A 21,611-nucleotide genomic window follows, 5' to 3' on the forward strand; every position below is an offset into this window, starting at 1 on the left:
AAGAAACCATAATGTCAGTTTTTAGTGAAATTAGTTGATGCCCTACTTCTGGTTGTGCATTCAATTATTCCCATGGTAAGAAGACACAACCCTAATGGGTCAGCTTACAATTTCCTTGAAATATATTGTGTGGTTTTAATTAATATGCCAATAAGAGGAACTTCGCGGTATTTATTTTATCTCTTACTGAGACTTGAATGCATTCAGGGCTTCTGCTGCAACTGACTTCCTCGGGGAGGTGCAGCAGGAGTTGTATCCCCTCTGGCCTTCGTAAATTACACTGGGTTTAGTATCTTTCTGGGGCATGGGGAAAAATATTTCAGTTCTGTGAAGCCTATCTACTTGCACTTTTCTCTCCCTCCTCCCCCAAACTAGATGCCACAGTTTCCATAATGCAGCCCTTGCTTTTTTTTACTGCATGCTTTGAACAACGAAGCGGGTGAACTGTAGCTACTGGGCATAACGATTGATTCTTTAGCTATCATCTCAGGGGGCTCTGAAATTTAGGTCTTCCAAGTTTATGAGCCTCATTTCTAACAGAGGCTTGGTCTGGGGTAACCACGCAAGCTTCCAGGAAGATAACATGAGGCATAGATTAAATTCTCTTAAGAACCGGTACTCAAGTAAATGGAAGGATCCACGAAAGCTGATACCTACTTTTGTTCACATTTGTTTTGCTGCCTCTGTGTTATTTGCTTTCTGTGTACTTGCTAAAAGCAAACCCAATCGAGATTGCGTGATGGTGTATGGAAGAGGCCTGTTGCACAACTCCCCTTCCCCTGCTCGCACCCAAGTGAATCCTTGCTTGTGTCACTGCGGGCAATTAACAGTGCTTCAAAACCACATGCAGCTCCTATTCCAGAATGGCATTTGATGGTATCAGGAAGCTTGAGGGTTTGAGAAAAAAATAGAGGAGCTTATTTATTCTTTAAAAGGAGCTTATTCTTCATCATGAAGAGATGCTAAAATAATCAAAGGCATTGAGTGTGCAGCATCAGCAAGTAGACCTTTGTTGCAAGGTATGGTCTGGATGGGATAAAAATGTATTCTGCATCTTTAATATAATATATGCTTGAAATGAGCTGTAACAGATTTTGATGTTCTGCTTTGATCCTAACATGCTGTGAGGCACTACACTGAAATGAATGTGGGTACCATTGATAAAGGAGAAGATCCTTAACATCTTAATATATGGGCATGTACCACAGTTGCCACATTATAAACAAGGGTGTGAGCTTTTCACAGCTGCCTCAAGAAAGGGAACTTTTACCTTTTGTTGTCCCAGGGTAAACAGGTTGCTTGTGTCTCTTGAGAGCAGAAGAGTGCTTTCTCTGGCATTGGCTGATGAGGGAGAACGTGAGGAGGAATAATTACTGTGGATTTGCTGCGTGCTCTGTAACCACATGTGTATCTTGATCTGATAGTAATGAATCTGAGTGTTCATCTTTACCTGCAGGATTTCTCCTGAGGGATTTTGTTATTTATATTAAAGAGGGTTTTCTTGGAGCTCAAGTAACCTTAGAACAGGGATCACTTTGCTGACTAGCATTGGTGCTAATTGCTTGAAGCAAGTCAGTGGCTGGGATTTTTATTAAATTTTGCTATGCAATGAGATACAAAGTGTGAATGGTGTGCCTGGAACTTTGTTGAGAATTATTTGAGTTTATTTTGCAATAGCAAATAGGATCACAGGAACAAGAGGCTGCTTCTGCTTGTGCTGGCTCTCTGCTGAGTGGGTCACTGTTTGCCTATCTATTTAGTCTAAAAACAATCCTACCTCAACAAAAGAAGAATATCCTTAAAGTTTTAAAACTAGAGGGAGAAGCCAAGAGCTAGGAAGAGTTAGCAGCAACTCCCATGATGTACGAGAAAAAGCAGAGCTCAAACCTTGCACTTTTCATCAAGCTTCTTGATACAGCAGAAGAGAAAGGTTTCCCAGTGATTTGTCTGATGTTCAGGTAGGGAAGATAGCTATGGATGTTACTGCTGCTTTGCAAGCAGATTTTCTCAGCTTCTGCTGTGAAGTCTGCTGTCCTTCCTCTTCTCTCCAAGAGAACTGGAGGTTTTCAGTTTTACTGGGGGAATGAATTGGTAGAAGTTTGGGAATAAAAGACAGTGTTTAGAAGACTACTTATGACAGCAGGTTATTCTCAAAGCTGAGTTTAATCCTGCAGTGGAGCAGGCACTGCTCAGAACTGTGGTGAAGTTGAGCCATCTGCTGATATATCGAGCAAGCCTGTCAGTAATATCTTGGTGATGGATTGAAGCTCAGAAGAGACAGGTACTATCATGCTTTGCAGTGCAAAGTTTAAAGGGCGTGAAATATTGAATTCCCAAGTTTGGTAAATGATGCACAGCCCGTATGGTTTCTTTATGGGATGACTCTTTCATAGCATGTTACTCCATTAACATGAGAAGCGTTGTTTTAATTATCTCAGCTGATGTTCCTCTGAAAGTGCTTTGTGGGTCATTTTAATGGACACGGTATGGAAATTGTTGCACTGGCAGGTACAGTATCTGTTCATCTTACTTGCTTACAAATGTTCCAAGCAATCGTGTATGACACCTTCCTGCAAATGAGGTAATTCCCGCTTGGCACTGAGGCCTCTAAAGAAGAAAACTTTCATACTGTAACATTAAAGGCAGACACTTTGTTTTAATCACTTGCCAAAACAGCCGAAAACAATTATTAATTAATAGGAAACATTAACTTTTAACTTTGCAAGCTCTCCAAAGAAGTGTCTATGACAACTTGCATCTGGATTTATGGATTATTTGGATGCAGTGAAACTGGGCATCGTACTGCAAAGGTTGACTGCTTTAAATTCATATTAAGTGTACACATAGCGCTCTTAAAATTAATATGTTTATAAACCTAAATTGGTTCAGTTGAATGCCTTTTGTTCTCTCTCTGGCTTCATTTGAAGCAACAACAAAAAGCTGTGCTTGTTTGTGTGTTTAACCAAAATGCTAAATGCAATTAATCTACCCAAAGCACACAAATATTTTTTGAATAATAGAGGCGCCCCTTTCCCAGTGTCTCTGGTATTTAACACTCTGGTTTGGAGAGAAGAAGGCAACTTTTTCACATCTCATAAATAAACTTTAAGAAATCTTTTGCTTGGCAGGCTTAATTTGAACCAACCCAGGGCAGCACCCTCAGATTTTCTTGACTGCTTTGATAAGGTTGAGCATAGCATGTATGGTTAGGGGGAGGCATCATTCCTAGTATTTTAGATTCTGGATCTTACTTTCCCTCTGGAAAATACTGTGTCTGGCAAATGCAGCTCCCAATAAATAAGAAGGGGGTGGGATGAATAGTGCAGTCTGAGACAGCTCCTGTTTGATCTGACTCAGAGGATGATTATGTGGGGATTCATCCTGCAGATCTACTCATTTTGCCTCTTTTGTCAAACAAAATAATGGAATTCCTTGGACTGTCAGAAACCGAGAATATCCAAAATATTTCAACAAGATCAGACCACAAGAGTTAGTTTATCTCAACTGAGAATCTTGAGACATCCCAATTATTTTAACAATGGGAGAGTGGCTGCCTAGCCTGTCTGCTTCTAGCCAGTCTACTTCTCAGTTATTGAGAAATTCATGGGGAATACTGTGACAAGTTTAGTAACTGCAGATTTTTTCTGTTAAAATCTCTTTTCTAGCAAACATGAGAGCTTCGCTTTATGCATTTGCTACTGAGGCACTTCCCTTAACAGCGTGTGGTCTCATCTTTCATTTAAAATTCTGCTAGTCCTGCTAAGCCTTCAACTTGCTCTTTGCCAGGTAACTCAATTTCAGCTCATCTTCTGCGCATCGGACTGTCTTAACTGCTGAGGATGACCTGGTCACACCATGTAGATTGGGTGATCAACAATTCGGGTGCATCCAGTGTGCCTGGGTATAAAGAGCAAGTGTCATGGCGTAACAGAGAGGTACCAGACTTCATCCGTGCCATTTGAAGGAAGGTCATCTGTTTCCCTCTTTAGCATGCATATTTCTCAGTAGTTTATAATGATTGGGAATTTGTTTAGTATGGAATACAGAGATGGGTCTCTGTAGCCCTGTGTCGTGGTTTAAACCCTAGCCAGACAGCTTGTTCACTCACTCCCAGTGAGTGGTGCCAGGCTGAGAGCAATCGAGCCCCCCCCCCCCCCGGGCTCTCCCCTTCCTCACTCCCGGAGGAACGGGGAAGAGGATTGAAAGAGTGCAACTCCTACGGGTTGAGACAAGAACAGTCCAGCAACCAATGTACAACACAAATCACCACCGCTACCACCAACGACAACAATGATAAGAGAAAACAACAAGGGAAGAGAATACAATACCACCGGCCAAGGAACGAGTCCCATCCCGAAGCCCGTGTCCTTCCGGGTAACTCCCAGTTAACCCCCACCCCGGGCATGACGTGCTGTGGTATGGAATACCTCTTTGGCTAGCCTGGGTCAGGCGCCCCGTCCCTGCTTCCTCACAGCTTCCCCTCCTCCCTGGCAGAGCATGAGACTCACAAAGTCCTTGGTCAGGGTAAACATCACTTAGCAACAACCGAAAACATCAGTATCACCAGCACCGTTTCCAGGCTGGAAGTCAAAACACAGCACTGCACCAGCTACCACGAAGGAGAAACATGACTGCTACTGCTGAACCCAGGACATCCTGTGTTTATGGTTAAGAAGAAAATTGTTGATACTCTTCACATGTTAAGTTGTGCCTTCAGATAATAAAGCTTTGCTTTTCCTGGAGTGTTTTGCACAAGTTGATTATAAAGATGCTGAACTTGTCCTTGTTTTATCAAATAGTTAGGGCTTAAATGGCTACGGAAATGACGCCTACAGCTAGTTTCCCTTTCCCTTCTCCTCCCCACCCTAAGCTGTGCTCCTGTTGGAAATTGAGGTTGGATAGTACAGACATGTGGAAGCAGCAGCTTTAAAGTCAGATGTATAGGAAGCGTGGAAGCAGTGCTGGTGTACTGAGAGAGTGACATCTCTGCTTTTGTTGATAGTGGCCAATAATCTTAATATCAGTGACCAGCTAAATATCTGGTGTTTTATGGGCTAAACTATGGCAACTCCATTATTGAAATCAATGTTTGTACCTGCTGAAATCCTACACATTTATCCTGGAATTTCTTTTTATGACAGACAGTGGCTGTTTGCACGAAGAACTTCATAATCTCAAAGCAGTTGTCTTTCTGCAAGTAGTTAACTGGGTCATTAACAGCTTTTCCTCAAAAGAAGGGGAAAAAATGACTAGTGTAATACTTTTCAAATGCAGACTGAAAAGAAAGAGTAATTTCTGCAGTAGGTCAGCATTTTGTGTAATTCTGTTCTTTACCACCTCTGCTCTGATCTCGAGACCAGCAGTAAACACCCACCTTACCATAGAAGAACAGTGAACTACAGTGGTGGCATCTCCAGAACATTGTGGCTGTTCTTGACAGAAAGCAGTAGTTTGCTTCTGGTTACTCACTGGTGTATTCGTTTTCTACTAGAAGAATAATTTTCAGGTTTCTAGGTTGCATGTGGCAGATGGAAATAATTGCTTTCAGTGTGCTCTGGGGTATTGCTATCTGAACAAGAAAAAGGCAGGATGGCTTCCCTCTCCTGCCACCCAGGGTTTAGGATACGCCTTGCTGGAGTGCAAAGAGGATCTGGCTTGATTCCTGAATTTCATTTTGGTGTTTTTCATTATGTCCACAGAGGCAGTTGAGGGATAAACGTAAATGCCAAATGTCAGCTTCCAGGGAAGGTGTGAACCTGCTCTGTAATGGCACTTAGGAGAAATAATTTGGAGTAATCTTAATGCTCGGTTTTCACATGGGCTATGATGATCTGGGGTTTGTCCAGACCAGTGAGGTTCCTTTACACCAGCACTGGTTTATGCCTTGTGAGCAATGTCCTTTCCGAGGCTGTGCCTGAGTGCCTAATCTCATGTAGCAGAAACCTTCCCCAGCTCTTCAGTTTCCTAAACACATCCTGGGATTGCAGGCTGTTCTGACGCTTCCACATGTAAGAAGTTATGTGGTTTTGATCTGTTCCTCTCCAGTTCTTTGGATGTGCCAGCTCTGTGAAAATAATGCGATGTTAAAATTTAAAAATTAAAAGAAAAACCAAAAAAAACAGCAAAACCCAAACATGAGAAAATTATTAGATATGCCAACTTCAAAAGACAGCTGCTAATTACATACACTTTCTTGTGCTGCACTCTCTTTGACTGCTGTTTTCTCTTACTAGGATAGAACAAAATCTGTGTTACCCTCAGCATTATCCTATGCTTATGGGAAATGCGAACCAGCAGATATCTAGGTACAGAAATCCAGCATTAAACAAGCAATTAGTTCATTTTCTGCAGTTGTCCAACAGGTAAAATGCACTAATTTTGCATGTAAATAAAGTGCACTATGTGCTAATGCAGAGGAGGTCTCACAGTGCTATTTTGAATCACCAACCTCTTTCCTTTCATTTTGACCATCTTGTTTAAGATACAAACGTGACCGCTGAGTCTGCTTCATGGATTTTGTCTGTATTTGTGGAGCATTTTCAAATGAAACCTTGGGGGGGTTTTGCCATCCTAGTAAACAATATTGCAAACCCCAGCTCTAGAAAAGAGAAATGCCTCCCTGTCCACATAGGGAAATGCTGAATTTTGCAGTTATTTTATGTCTTGCAACATGAAGGTCACAGTGCAAACATCAAGTAAAGGCCTTTTTCTATCAAAGGTCTCAAGTAATCTTACCAGAGAAGCAAAGCTTCTCCCTCTGTCCCAAGAGAACATTGTTTAGAGGCAGAGACTTGCAACAAAGCATGAGAAGATTTGGTGTAACTTGTCTTTTTCCTTCCATACGATCAGCAGAATCCTGTTTGTGTGGTATGTTGTTGAAATCTTCAGTTGTTATGAATCAGAGCTAAAAGAAGCACTGATATTTGTTCTTTTTTAAAAAAGGCAGAAAGGTTTATTTGAAGAAAATCAACAGAAAAGAATGCAGGAAGCTGCGGATGTGGAAAGTTTTCACACCATGCCAAGACAACCTTTTTATCAGGTTTTTTTCTTTAAGGTGTCACTTTGCAAGGTTCTTGCCTGTTGCGTGCTGGTGTTTTCCTGCTGAAGCTGGAGGAAATGAATCTGATGAAATTTTTCTGTCTGAAAACCTGTAGAAGTTGACTTCAAACAGAGAAACATCTGTAAAATGTGAACATGGCAGAGATGTTCCATGGGAATGTTTCGGCCGTCAGGGATACGAACTGCGTTGTGAGCATTTCCCCTCTCAAATTTGCATTGATGGAGATACACTGATTCAAAACAGGAGGATTTTGATGAACAGATATTAGCTTTAGCCATAGCTGAGTAAAGAGGAAAAAAGGTAGGTCACATTCAAAACAACGGAAACTCAACAGCTTAATTATACACTACGAATGGTCCTACTTCTTTAGTCAGCAAAGATGGAGAAGTCCTTTGTTAAATGTTATTAGTACACATGAAACTGCTGTCTTCAAGCCAATGCCAGCTGCTTCTGAAATCACAACAGCCAACACTGCGAGCTGCGCTGCAATTTCTCTTCCTGAAATTATGTGGTTTAGCCTACAAGTGAAATTTAAATGGGCCAGATGAAAGGTTTGGATTTGATAAATGACTTGGTATATGTTTTGTGAACTTTTGTTGCTGTTCTGCCTTTTCAGTCAGGAAATACTAAAAACTTTGGACAAGATGAGTTAGTGAAAGTAATGCAACAGCTTAGATAATGTAACTTTCATGATGGCTAAAGGGTGGCTCAACATCAATTATACATGATCAGTAATAAGAGTAAGCTAAAATTATAGCCTGACAGTGCTTAGGAGGGGACTTGGAGGATGTGTGTAATATATTTCCCTCCTTCAAAAACTTGTTGGACTAGCAGTCTGACTACCGGAAAATCACTGTAATTTAGCTTTTATTGGCAGTGGAATCTAGGGCATAAATACATTGCTTTGTATAGATCTTGGACCAGATCTAACATGGGAGTAAGTGAATATGGGAGAGTTTGCACTGCTGTCACTTCTTTTCTTGAGCAGGAACAGCTCGGGTTTGGCCATGCAGGAAAGCATTACCTTTATTTCCTCTCAGATATCCTACTGAATGGAGACGAGCTACATGTTATCCAGTCTTAACACAGGGACACTCTGGCCAGCGGCAGGGCTGCACAAGCTGCCATGGAGAAAGCACATGGGGACATTCATGCTTCAAGGTTTCAGGACTGTTCAAGGTTGCAGCTCCCGTCTGGAACAAAAGCAGCAAGCACTGCTCTCCAGACTATCCTCATGCCACACATCTGGTACAAACATTCCCGGTTCCTTCAACCCAGTCCCTGGAAACATTTGATGCAGCTCAGGACCTTTGCTTTGCAGTGTGTCTGGGGCAGAATTTGTTTCTTATGGTAGGTGGAGACTACAAACAAGGAGTACCGTGGGTCTTGGTTTTAAATCGTGGAAGAGTAAGGCAGCCAAGGTTTATACTGGATGCATCTGGTTCCGGCTCCTTGAACTGAGGAAGCACTCATGGTGACAGGTTTTGACAAATAAATTAGCATAAGCAGACTCAGGTCAGCCCCAAGTGTGTCACTGCCCGCTTTAGTAGCCCCTTTGCCCCACTTGTGAGAAGCCAAGGAATCACTGTAACCCAAAGTGCCATCTGTTTGAGTCTGTGCCAGTGAGCACCTGTTAATAGGGCTTTGCTGAGGTCTTTGACATCCAAACATAGATAAGCTGCTCTTGCGGGTTAGGAGATTTGAAACTGCTGGGCTGAAGACCAGCACATTATAACCCAAGCTCTTTACCTTTCCTTTGGTTAATAGTTACTTGAACTATTTGGCAGGGATCCAGTGAGGTCTGCTAGGCCTGAGATGGGGCAAGGAGTTACATGAAGAGACCCAGTTTCTAATTAATCCAGGGCCTTTGTAACTCCGTAAGTGGCTTGCCAGAGTCACACCAGTGCAGGGTCACCCTTGTCTTCTGAATGCAAGATGGGGCAGATGAGGCTTCAACACTGAACTTCAGTACAGATAATTTGCATTTTGAAATCATCCATTGAAAATGTATTTATCTGTGTGATTACATCTTGAGGGGCAGAAACCAGAGCAGAGGTAACTGCTCTGATGTTTCATGGCTGATGTTTCTCTCTTGGGCTGCAGTTCAGCATTGCCCTGTGCTCTCTGCTGAGGCTGTTCTTTGCATAAAGTAGAACTTCGCATGGAGCTGTTCTTGGTGTCACTTGTGTTTAGAGGAGATGAGAATGAAGGAAGACTCATAACCAAAATGTAGAGTAATATTTTCTTCTTTCTGCATTTCTGATATGGATATGGATATGGATATAGGAAATTGCTTTGCTGCACCAGTCTGGAAGTGTTAGTACAGCTTTGACTGATGTTGCAGGAGATGGTCCTTGCTTGCTGCAGATGTGCTTTGGCTTTACTAAGACACAAGATTGTTTTTGATGTGCTCTTGTTTCATGGCAAGTAACTCTGTGCTGCTGAAGGACGTCGCATGTGAAAACATGATGACCTGGTAACTCTAATACATGACAGAGCTTTTTGGTCTAGTAGCATCATGGCGAATACCTCTTTTCAGCAACTGGGACAGCGTTTGCTAGCAAAAGGCCTGATCAACATGATGCTTGTATGGTCAATTGATCAAAGCCATGATTAGAAGTGCAGTGCTGGCACTAGAGTCCTCTGTTGCTGGCTGCGTCTGAAACCGTGATCATCTGCAATAAATGGCAATTCAATGCAGACCCTTGGTATACCTGCTCGTTGCTTTAACAACTCATCCTTACGGGGGATTTCAGGTCCCTCAAATTTCACTTGCTGAAAGAGAACTCATTTTTAAAGACCCAGGCTAATAACAAGCCTCACACAGGAAGCTTATTTCATTGATTAAGACAGGCTCTGTAAATACAGTGTGTTTATTAATATGGTCTAAGTTGAGATAAAAGATCTAAGAAACGAACCTCAGGTTGCCCGAGTCGTGTGTGGTATATGTTTAATGAATTTTCACTTAATCATCCATTAATATGCATGATTAAAATAAACATGACAATTGAACGGCACAGCACTAAATACTGTTCTGAAAGAAAACCGCATTGGGTAAACTAAACCAACTGCATTTTTTACTAATCTACACAAGGCATTTCATTTAAAAGGAGAATTTATAGTATTTGAAATATCCTACCACATACTGAAACCTTTAGTGTAACTGCCACTTTCTGACTATCACATATTGAAATACTTGTGGCGCATAGTGAAATTTATGTTACATAGTGTAAAATATATAGTGAAACCGAACTGGTGTATAATGAGACACACATGTGCCTGAAATGACTTATCAGTTCCATTATTTTCTAACTAACTTTATTTTCATGATCAAGTTTTTCTGGGTCAGGAGAAGACAATGAATGGTGAAGACCAGGACTTGATATTTAAATGGAAAAATGTAGACCCGAACTTGCACAAAAACCCCCTCGAGTGATCCTTTGTCCTTTTCTCAGATAAATTCTAAATGCAAAGTCTGCTAATGGCTACAACATGTCCCTCTTTCGCTGCCAAAGCTTCATTACAAACATCAACATCACCCCAGCCAGGGAAACACCACCAGCCACAAGTGGAGAGGCCAAGTGCCCGATTCTCAGCGGCTTTCACCAGTCTGGGGCTGCCGCATGATGAGGTTGGGGGGGGGGGGGGGGGGGTGTCCTTGCAGGAGCACCTAAGCAGGGGTTGGGTCTTTCAGACGCACTCAGGTGTCACGCGAGGGGCCAGCCGGGCATCTCAGACCTGGCCTGACCTCCTTCGTTCGCCAGTGCTCCAGCCCTCCTGTGGAGGCCTGGGGTGGAAGGGCAGCTGCGGTGGTGCCTGACCTGCAAAGCTTCCCTCTGCTGCCGAGGTGTGGTTTTGCTTACTTAAGCCGTGTCCTGACTGCGTAGCCAAGCATCCGGGCGGGCAGGGCGGCCAGGCTGGCCGCTGGGTGTGCCGGTGGAGGAGGGCTGCGGCAGCCGGTCCGGCAGCTGCTGGCCTCCCGGCGACCTGAGGCGCTCCTCTGCGGGGCTCTTGTTCGCAATTGGCGCTTGCTCTCCAACCTCAGCGGCGGTTTGGGCTGGTGATGCCGCCTCTCGGGGGGGCTGGCTTCGGGGGCGGGGTCATCCCTGTCATGGTGGACCGCAGTCTTGCAGGTCCCACCCGGCACAGGGCTGCAGGGCTTCTCCTGCCCGGGGCTTCCCACCAGCCTTGGACCACAAAGGCGGACCTGTCTTTGAGAACTGGCCAAAACCGAAACCGAGATCTCGATGCTGCTCTAGCAAAAGGGGGGCAAATAAACCACAAATCTCACATCTCTGGGACCAGTCCTACTCCCACCTCCATGAAAGGACTTTGGTTTATAGGTGATCTTTTACCTGGCTTTGCACTAATGTCAGTATGACATACCACTCAGAAAGCGGTAACGGCAATGAAGCTCCCCCTTTGTGATCTCCCTCAGTAGCCCTAAAGTCAAGGTGTGTTTGTCCCATCCTAGCCGTTGGACTAAACCAAAACAATCTAGGCCATACTGAAATTGAAAGACCTTCCTACTTCATGACTGTTGTGCAACTGATGCTCATCAAGGATGGTTGGAGGCACAAGACAAAACACACCCAGCGTTTGAGGGTAAGGTATATTAACCTTTCCACTTGGAATGCCTAATTGCTCAAATATTGTGAACATTGTTCAAACTGCCAGATATGTTAGGGAACAGGCAGAACTGGCGGGACAGCTCTATATAAGGGGTATGACAAATTTATTGGGTAAATTGTATGGGAGTGCTTAACCCTTTTCTCTGTTCTGTTTTTTGTAAGGACAACTGCCAAGTAGAGTTGATCATGACTAATTCATGTGAGGAAATAGCACAGAGAAGTTAAACAGCAACAACCAGTTTGATTTCACTTGTTACCAAAAAGGCCTAACTTAAGTTTCAAAAGTAGAAAGGTAAATTTGCCATTTGCTCTCTATGTTTTAAAAGCTGCCAGAGAGCTTGAAGAGGGGTGTGCTTTGCATGATGTTTTTAAAGCAGGGGGAGGAGACAAACACAATTTAATTCCCATGTGCACCAGGACAAAAGGTCTCCAAAGTATCAAATTTGTCTTTTGTTTTTTGTTCTTCCCCATTCCTGGCTTTTCAAAACCATTCTAGAGTGTTATGATAGTTATCCTTGAAGCAGGGCAGAGCACATACAGGCTCCTACCTGTGTCAATGCCAAAACTGACCAAGGTGATACAGAAACAATAAATGAGAAATAGCCTTGAGGGAGAAGGAGAAATAAGCAGGAGACATATCTTGAGTACCTGAGTATCAATGCTAACTAACAGCGTATTAGGCATGAATATTCACAGGTGGTACAATCACCTACTATCCCATTTTTGACCTGTCATCTCCCCTGAATCAAAGGGCGCGACAACCGTGACAATGAGCGAATGAGGTACTCCTTATTTAGGCAACAAATAGAGGATTATCTGTTGACAGGGAAACAGAAACCTTTCATAGTGCTAGGAGGAAAATTCATACAGTAATGCCAGAATAATAGATTTTTAATCCTAGATTGTTTCCTTGTATGATACAAACTGCTCAGTGTCATCCACCCCTTTGAACCCCTCTGTGACTTCATTGAGAGAGACCATTTCCTTTTGGAAGATGCTCAGTCCAGACTGAAACATTTCCCGATTCCTTCATCTCTGTGGCTAGATTGTTCTTTAACTAAAACAGAATAGAGCAATACCACTGCATCTTTTCAAAGATACAGAATTACTATTCCTCTGAGCTAACCTCAGTAAGCCAAGCACATGGCTGAGCTTTCATGAGACCAGGTTTAAACACAGTTCTTTTCATTTAAAATAATTGATTTAAATGTCCGCTACATGGGCTGTAGATGAAGACTGTCAAAAATCAGGCTGCCAAGGTGTGCCTGCCCTCTGCTGAGCTAGGTGGGTCCCTGTGAGGAGGCTGAAGGCAAATGGCTCTTCCATACATCAGCAGCTCAGCAATTTTCTCCACATCTATGAGAAAGCTGGCCGTGACCACTTGCCAGTAGAAGGGACACTGCTAGTGTGAGCCCACTGGTAGATTTTCTTCTCTGGCTGCCTGTATCCAGCCACGGAGATGTCAGTGTGCTAAGAGCACACTGTTGTGCTAACAGCACCACCTCCACATCACTGCATTTTCAGCTCCAGGGAGAAGTATTAGCAAAGCAAGATGAGTCAAAATAAGGAAAACCCTAAGAAAGGGAGTAATTTGGCAATATTAACCCAGCAGAACACTGAAGGTGACCTTTGCCAAGGTAACAGCAGTATTCTGAGGAGCCACAAAGCATTGTGGGTGTTATAGTTTGTCAAGTCATGGGTGAAATTTCATGCCTCAGAGTAAAGTCAGAGATGAGAAACTCTGGGTCTTTCAACGTGGGAGAGCTGAATCTGTCAAAATAGTTTCACTTTGCATCTACACACTGTGAAAAGATGTTCTTCCTTCTCTTTTTCTTTTCTCTTCATGTTTCACCTCACCCTTGCCCTTAGTTGTGTTGTGCCCTTGCTTAGGAGGCACCAGGTTTTCCAAAGAAAAGGAGGCATCTCACTGCTTCCCTCCACCAGGAAATCTCCCTCTGGAAAGACTGAAGAAGCCAGTAGCCACCTTTCCCCATGGCCAGCGTGCTGGTAGGGTTAGCAGCACCGGCAGGGAGCCAGGAGTTCCAGGGATGCTCATAGAGAAGGCAAGAGGATGGAGCTGGGCACAGGGTAGAGGAGAATGAGAAAGGTAACAGGGGTGGAGAGAAAGAGCGTGGGGCTCACCACTCACCCATGCTAGAGTACATAACAGGTAATGTACCGCAGTGCCGCAGCCAGCAACGCTGGTAGCCTGATCCATGAAAAGCACCAATCCTGCTGCGTTGTACTTTGCATACTGCAGGCCAGCTGTGGAGTGGGACAAATCTCCATGGTGAGTGTAGTTTCCAAAACCCAGGAGCCTGCCCAGGCAGCCTGTGAGAACAGTACCGAGGTGGCGAGCTTGGGCACCCGGAGCTTGAGAAAAGCCAGAATTAGCAAGGCTGAGTCAGGCCACTATGGACATGTGTAACATTGTGGTCTTTACAGGATGCACATTAGCTTTGCCCATGGCCTTTGGCATTGGGAACCAAAAGAGGCTCTAATCTGTAAACCCTACACCTTGTTGGTGGTCTCTGTTGAAAGCAGTGGTGGGGTAGATGGAGGGGCCATCTTGGACAGGGAGCTGGGTGCTACAGCAGGGTAACACATTTTTCATCTTTTCTCATCCAAGGAGGTGTGCATAGCAGGGAGCAAGTCACTTAACCCTAATGTTCACAGGCTGTGAAACAGTGCCCTCTGTTTTGAGGTACTCGGTTTGAAGGCATTGGGGATCCCCGGTTAGGATGAGCTATGCTACAGTCGATAAACTGGGATAAACTGCCCTGGAAAGCCTGGGCACCCAAAGAGAATATTTGTGTTTTGTTTCTTTTTCTGTAGTGCATGGAGATACCACCTCCCTCTCCCACGTGGATGTTGAGTGGCACAAATGAAGCCTTCAACCATCCTCCTGATGGGCCAACTGAAAGCACTGGGGAGCAGCCAGCCCCAGCTGCAGAGCAGGGCCGGAGCACAAAGGCCAGACTGATGGAGATGAGTGAAGGAGGGCATCCCTGCCCTGTCCCATTTAGGATGAGCATCTCCCACCTTCTGGAATGAGCAAGGTAGAAGTCGTGGGAAAACTGGTGTGTGATCCTGGGAGAAAGGTCTGCTCCTGAAGATTAATTGTAGACAAGCTTAATTAATTATAGCATTTCATAACTTTTTGGTGCTTGACAATGCAACCTTGCTTGCGTTGAGCTAATGCAGGGAGAGAGGTGTGCATATGCATGCAAGAGAAAGTAGCATCAGTGTTTTGATTAGAACAAGGTTTCTGTCATACACAGATGCATGTCCAACCTGATGCCTGTTTGTTTTCAAGTGATGTGAAGTGAAGGCCCATTCAGTTTCAGCGCACTTCTTGGGGCCCGGGCTTTTAATAGCGTGTAATATTTCTGGCAATAGATGAGAGCTAATATACTGTGTTTAAATCTGGGATGAGCTGTTGACCAGCTGGGGTCTATGTGCAGAGCTATCGAATGCTTTTCTTTGGATCATGTCAGTTCCAGCCTGCAGCCCACATGTGAGTCAGAGGCAGGACTGAGGACGGGCAGAAATAATCCATTTCATCTCACGGAGCCACGACTGCTCTGCAGAGCATTTGGTGCCATTGTCCTCTAACCATTAAACACCTCGGAAAGTTCTGGGTGAGCTGGCTCCTTTTTCGGTGTTGCTCATTGGTCAGTGGTGGTAGGCTTCTGCCCTTCTGTCTGCACCGGAGAGGTAAATTAGTTAAGCAGCGGCATGAATTATTTGCATGCAGCTGAGGTGGTGAATGTGTTATCTTAACAGCAGAAAAGGAAATGGTTCTCTATGGATTATTAGTTACTGAAAAAGCAAAGGCGCGTCTTTTGTTGCCACCTTGCCACTGGTCTGACTGTTGAGTAGATACAGATCAATATCCCCCCTTCCTCCTCGCCCCCCTCACTCTTCACGTTTTCACTTAGGATGAGGTGAAGAGGTTTCACTTTAATTTATGTCATTCTTGTATTGCCAAATGCATGCCAGAGCAACCGAACTGGGTGTGATCTGACTCTCTGTTGTGTGCTCTCACATACAATCCCCTTGTGGGAAAATGCTGAGAGAAAATGGAAATTTAAGCGCTGCACCTAGCCACCGCGGTTTTGGGGGTTTTTAATAGTGCTTCATTTGTAAGCTCCTTGGGGCAGAGAGAGTTTTTGTTGCCTTCAGGGTAGTTGTAGCCCATAAGTGAGGATTTCTAAATATTACAGCATTGCAGATGATAGTACTGTAAGCAACTTGTTCTCTCTATGAACAGCAAACACACACGCTGTTACTGACTGCAGGATCTCAAAACAAGGTACAAATATTAGTCTTACGCCTCAACTTGCACAAGCCTCGCGCCTATTCTACAAATGAGTCGGGCATTGTATGGGAAGGTCAACTGACTTGTTCCACACCTTGCTGCCAGTTAGTGGAGGTACCAATGCCAGGACCCAGCCATCTTGGCTCCTGGGTCCCTGCCCTCGCTGCAAAACTGAGCTCTGGCCTGGAGGTACTGAAATTTCTAGATTGAAAAAAGGAAGGCTTTCTTTGAATCTCCATTCCTAGATGAGGTTAAACTCGGGCACATTCCCCTGTGTAGATGCACATCGCTGTGTTTAGATCTAAGCAGTTACACTGAAATTAATTGAAAAAAAAACCCAAACAACAAAAGCCATTAGGAATAGCATCAATAGGTATTCCCAGGCTTGAATACCCCAAATCTGAGGGAAATTATAATCTGTACCTGAACTCTGTGGCTGCGTCCATCCCTAAATGTATTTTTGGAGTCAGGCTCAGATGGAGTTGAGGTGTTCCCTCGTGGTTAACGGGTGCAGAGGGAGTTGGCAGGCAGGAGGCCAGCAGCAAAGGACTGAAATTTAGGATGTTCATGTCTGATAAGTCTCTTAGAGAGTTCTGCAGGGGTGTATGCTGCTTCAGGAGAATGGGCTTGATGGTCAGGAGGGCCCTTGTTTTCTGGCCTCTTTAATTTGGACGAGTAGCTGAGATTTTGAAGGAAATTGGGTTTCTTCTGTACTCCAGTATAGTCTCTACCCCCCGTCACTCCACAGCCTGTTTCTCTGTGGGGTGCTTGCTAGCAGAATAAGGGTAATCCTACCCTAGACAGCAGAATAGCCTGTGCCACGTTGCCCCTGCCCCAGGGGAGCCTGAAACACTTGCACCTGCAGCCACTGTTCCACCTCATCACCTGGGCTTCTTTTTGAGCTCAAGCAAGACAAGTGACTGTGCAGCAAATACCACAGTCATTCCTGAATGTTGTACCTGGGTGGGCATTCAAAACCTCGTCCAAATCTGAGGGAGGGAGGAAATCTGCAGATCGCTCTTAGCTGCTATGTAGGTCATACTTCACTTGAGGAACACTTGGGTATTCTACAAACAAGGCTCCCAGTGAAGTGTGGCACACAAGGAGGGTGAGAGGAGTCTGGGCTTCCCTGCGGAACTGTGCTGAAATCCTCCTAAGGGGCTTCAGATCTGGAGGCGGGGGGGGGGGGTATTTTTTGCAGGTTTTGGCAGCAACTGCTGAGGCTGCTGTGGGGTCTCTCTGCAGGGAACAGGCTTTTCTCAAGGGTGATGGAACACTGAGGCTGCTGCATGGGGCTGGACGCCACACAGGACCCCCCCAGGTGGAAGGTGTAGGGATGGAGGATGTGGGGCACTTCTCAGTCACTGTCCACAGGGTGGGCAGCATGAACATAGGTGTGTAGTGTAAAAGATGAGAGGTTTTAGCAAGCAGGTGTAGAGACAGCAATGCTGTTTTAGAAATCAGCTGCATGAAGGCCCCTTCTAACCCAAACTATTCTATGATTCTATTACTGATGAGACCATGAGTCTTTGGAGCCAAACCAGAGCTGCTTCCCAAGGGCCATGGAAGCACCTGCCCTGCCCTTCCCTTGCTGCCATCTCTAATCGTGGGCACAATTTTGGTCAGTGGCTCGTGGCCAGGCTTTCTCAGGGCCAACCCAAGGAGGAACGGGGGCAGGCAAGTGCCTCCTGCACTGCCCAGTTTGCAGCAGCCAGGTTGAGCCCCCGGTGCTGGGGCATTATTGCAAGGGGCCAGAGGAGGTAGTGCAGGGGTTAGAACAGTGAGGTCCCAGCCAGGGGCCTGTCAGGGCACTGCTAAGGTTGCAGCTCTCGAGGTGACTTATTGCCCTGCTGATTGGGATGAGGGTTTTGGCAAACTGGGATGCTCTGGTGAGAAAAAGGCCTCTGCTCAACACCTCACTCACCTTCCTGTGCTTAAAGGGTATTTCCCCAGTTCGCAGTGTCAGAGGGCTGGGCACACCATGAAGCTGTTGGATTCTGTGTTGATAAGGCGAGTGCAAACTGTCCCCACAGCTCTTGAGAGCAGAATCAAACTGAAACTTACCACTCGGAGTAGAAAGTGCATGACACCCACAGCTACAGACCTGCACAAATTGCTGCAATATAGGTTAGAAAAGGAGCCCTGTTCTGCACCTGCTGGTCTCATCACACACACACATAGACACACAACCTTCTCTGAATGACTGAGACCAGCGAGTGCTCCCTCCTGCGCACCCAGCTAACTTGTCACAGCTCATTAAGCAGGCAGATTTTCACTTTTCACGTGTCCTTGCTCCCCTTCGCACCTGGCTGCAGTTTCTGCCATGTTTTCAACCTTTGTTTTCTTCGCGACCAGCTGTCGGTAAAGTGAGACCTCCTGGGGACACCACCCAGCCCCGCTCACTGGGGACACCGTGCCTGCCTGGCCAGAAGAAACCCAACCCTAAAGAGTTTCTGCACGGGGCTCTGAGGCTGACAAGAAGAGCAGAGCATGCACAACGTAGAGTAAGGGTGGGGGAAAGTAAATAACTTCCTGTGGTTTGCAGAGGAACAGAGGGCAGAAAGTCCTGACATAGGGAAGCTGGAAACCAAGACTATAATATCCAAGAAAACCCGTATAGACTGCTCCCTGCCGCACTCACCTCTTCCTGCCCAAAAGCTACTCTCTGCTTTGCTCATTTAAATTAGGATTTACCGTGTAGAACACAACTGGTATAAGGCAGGAATGTTGGGGTCTCCCTAATCCTAGGCCCAGTATCCCGTTGTCATGGCAGAGTCCTCAGCATGAGCAAACCAGGAAAAATGTGCTCAGCCTTTGATTTCACTGTGCATGGTTTCAATATCACAGCTTCTCTTCCCAGCGCAGTGCAGCCACTTTGGGCAGGAATGCTGTAAGGAATCTCACTCAGTCCTTGGATAAGGAAATGATCAAGGACTTGCCTATTCACAATTAATGGAAAAAAAGGAGCTGAAAGCCTTTATTAATCATTGCACAATAAGGAAGTCGCACTGGTTTGGCTCCCTTCAATAGGGCTATTTGGTCACACCTACCTAAGTGGTTTGGCATCCCAACCATCTCCCCACAAAGGAGGGAAGGGCCACTGGCCTGTGTGCCACCAGGATGCCTGGCCACCAGCTCTGAGTGCCCGTCTTCCTTTCCCTGAGAGACAGACATCTCTTTTTAGAGATGTTCAAGATGCTATGAGTGTTCAAGGCAGGGCTGGAGGGGGCTTTGAGCAGCCTGCTGTAGTGGAAGGCGTCCCTGTTGGAAGCAGATGATCTTTAAGGTCCCTTCCAACCCAAACTTTTTCTGATTCTGTGATCTCTGCCCCACACACACAGCAGCACTGCCCATCCCCATGATCTGGGCATGGGTTCCTGCCCCAAGCCATGGCATTGAAAGGGAGCAGAAGTTTATGCATGCCCTGTGCCAGAGATTACCCCCTGCCAGCTGTGGGGGTCCTTGCTGGGAAGGGTATATATGCCTCCCCAGGGTAGATGCCACCTTCCCAGTGACCTCAGCTCCTTGCCCTGCTCCTGGAACCTGGCTTACCTTCCACAGCAGCCGGTCTGTTCAATTCCCAGCTCCAGACAGCAGTTTGTGGCGAGATGTGGTGGCTGGCAGGTACCTCTGAAGTGCCAAGAGACAGATGTTCAGGCACTGGCTTTGGCTGGTGCACGGGGCCACATTGCCCTGCCCTTGGAGACGGTGCTGGGGAGAACTTTATAGTGAGTGGTAGGACATAGACTCATAGAATGGTTTGGGTTGGAAGGGACCTTAAGGATCATCCAGTTCCAACCACATCAGTGCAGGATGAGACAACACTTCAGGAGCCCTTCTTTTTCTCAGGTGTCTTTCCTAGGTGTCCTTTTGCAGAGATGAATGGCCTGAGCCAGCAGAGCCTGTGCTGCCTGCAGGTGGAAAGCATCATCTAATCATCCCTGCACCGGGTTTTCCTGCACAGGCTGCCATCCAACTTGTGTCAAGCTGCAAGCTATCACAGTGGAGGCAATGAGGCTTGGTTTTGAAGCAAAAGGTGATGTCTGCTTGCATGTGCCTCTAAGCAATTGACATCTGACCCCTCTAGCATGGGACAAAAATGCAACCTTGCATCTGCAGCAGGCAATGAGGCAGCAGTGGCTTGGTGAGGATTAGAAACTTCTCACCACTTCGGCCACCACTGTGAACTGCTAGGAAATCTTCCCCAGCCTCTTTTATAAATGAGCAAAAGCAAAGTCATGCATCTTGAGCCTTCTGCCACTGACTCAGTTAGTGCAAATGTGGCCTTAGTGGGTGTGCAAATGTGCTACCTGCCTGCACTTCCACGTGCTGCTTGTGAGAACGGGAATGGCAGATGCTGGCTGCAGGTTGGCCCTTCATCAGCATCCGATGAGAAATTGAACACCTGTGCTTTTGGGAAGCGTTGTGTCTTTGGCAAAAAGCCATGTTTCTGTGCTCTTCAGGTAGGACTGGGTAATGCTGAAGTCACCAAAATTCCCACCTGTGCCTACACATCCCAGCTCAGGCAGCTGCCCTTTCCCTGCCAGTGTACGCCGGCCAGTCACAGAGGACGAGGGAGACCTCACTCTCGCTGCAGGGCAGCTCTCTGATGCTGGTGGTGAGTTTTGCTTAGGCCACCATGACAGCTTGTGTTTTGCAGATACCTGCCCCATTACAGGCACATTCTTCGGCCGCACCACATCCACTCAGACCTGGCTCATGCAGTAATTAGCCAAGTGTTTCCTGGCTGCCTTTAATTACAGCCACAACTATTTCCCTCGCTTTAACGTAATGCCTCTGAACGACAGCAAAGGTTTCGGGCTGCATCCCGTGCAGTCCCAGCACGTTGGCACACAGCCGTGCACTGGCAGCCACTGATTTGAACCCGAAGGGCTCATACCCCCTCAGTGAGTCACGTTTTTCATTTTTGACCTCAAGGCAGTAATTGCCACACTGGGAATTAGCGGTGTCTCCCCCAGCACTCAGCTGAGAGGCACTGTGCTTTATAAACCAGCCAGAAGGGAGGGATCACATGATCACAGAATCATTCCAGGGTGGAAGGGACCTCTGGGATCATCCAGTCCAAGGTGAAACCTCCTGTGTTTTAGTCTGTGGCCATTGCTCCTTGTCCTGTCGCTGGGCATCACTGAAAAAAGTCTGGCACTATGTTCCTGGCACCCACCTTTGGGATATTTACATGCATTATTGAGATCCCCTCTCAGCCTTCTCTTCTCTAGACTAAGTAGGCCCAGCTCTTGCAATCTCTCCTCATAAGAGAGATGCTCTAGACCCCTGACCATCCCTGTGGCCTTCCACTGGACCCCCTCCAAGAGCAACTTGTCTTGTACGAAGGAGCCCAGCACTGGACATGGTGCTCCAGAGTCCTCAGAGGCCTCACCAGAGTCCAGTAGACAGGGAGGATCACCTCCCTCTACCACCTGCTGGCCATCCTTACATCTGTGTTTGAGTCTATCACAGCTGTATTTCACCCTGTTCAGTGGCAAAACAGCTCAGCTGTCAAAGCCCCGGAAGGAAAATGCATGTTGCCTTCCTGGCCACATCATGCTTGGTCCCCACCATTTTCACACTGGTGGCAGCA

The sequence above is a fragment of the Pezoporus flaviventris genome, unplaced genomic scaffold (genome assembly GCF_033815535.1).
Source record: "Pezoporus flaviventris isolate CSIRO_AGI_PZ_B2104156 unplaced genomic scaffold, CSIRO_AGI_Pfla_v1 ptg000031l, whole genome shotgun sequence".
NCBI lineage: Eukaryota > Metazoa > Chordata > Aves > Psittaciformes > Psittacidae > Pezoporus > Pezoporus flaviventris.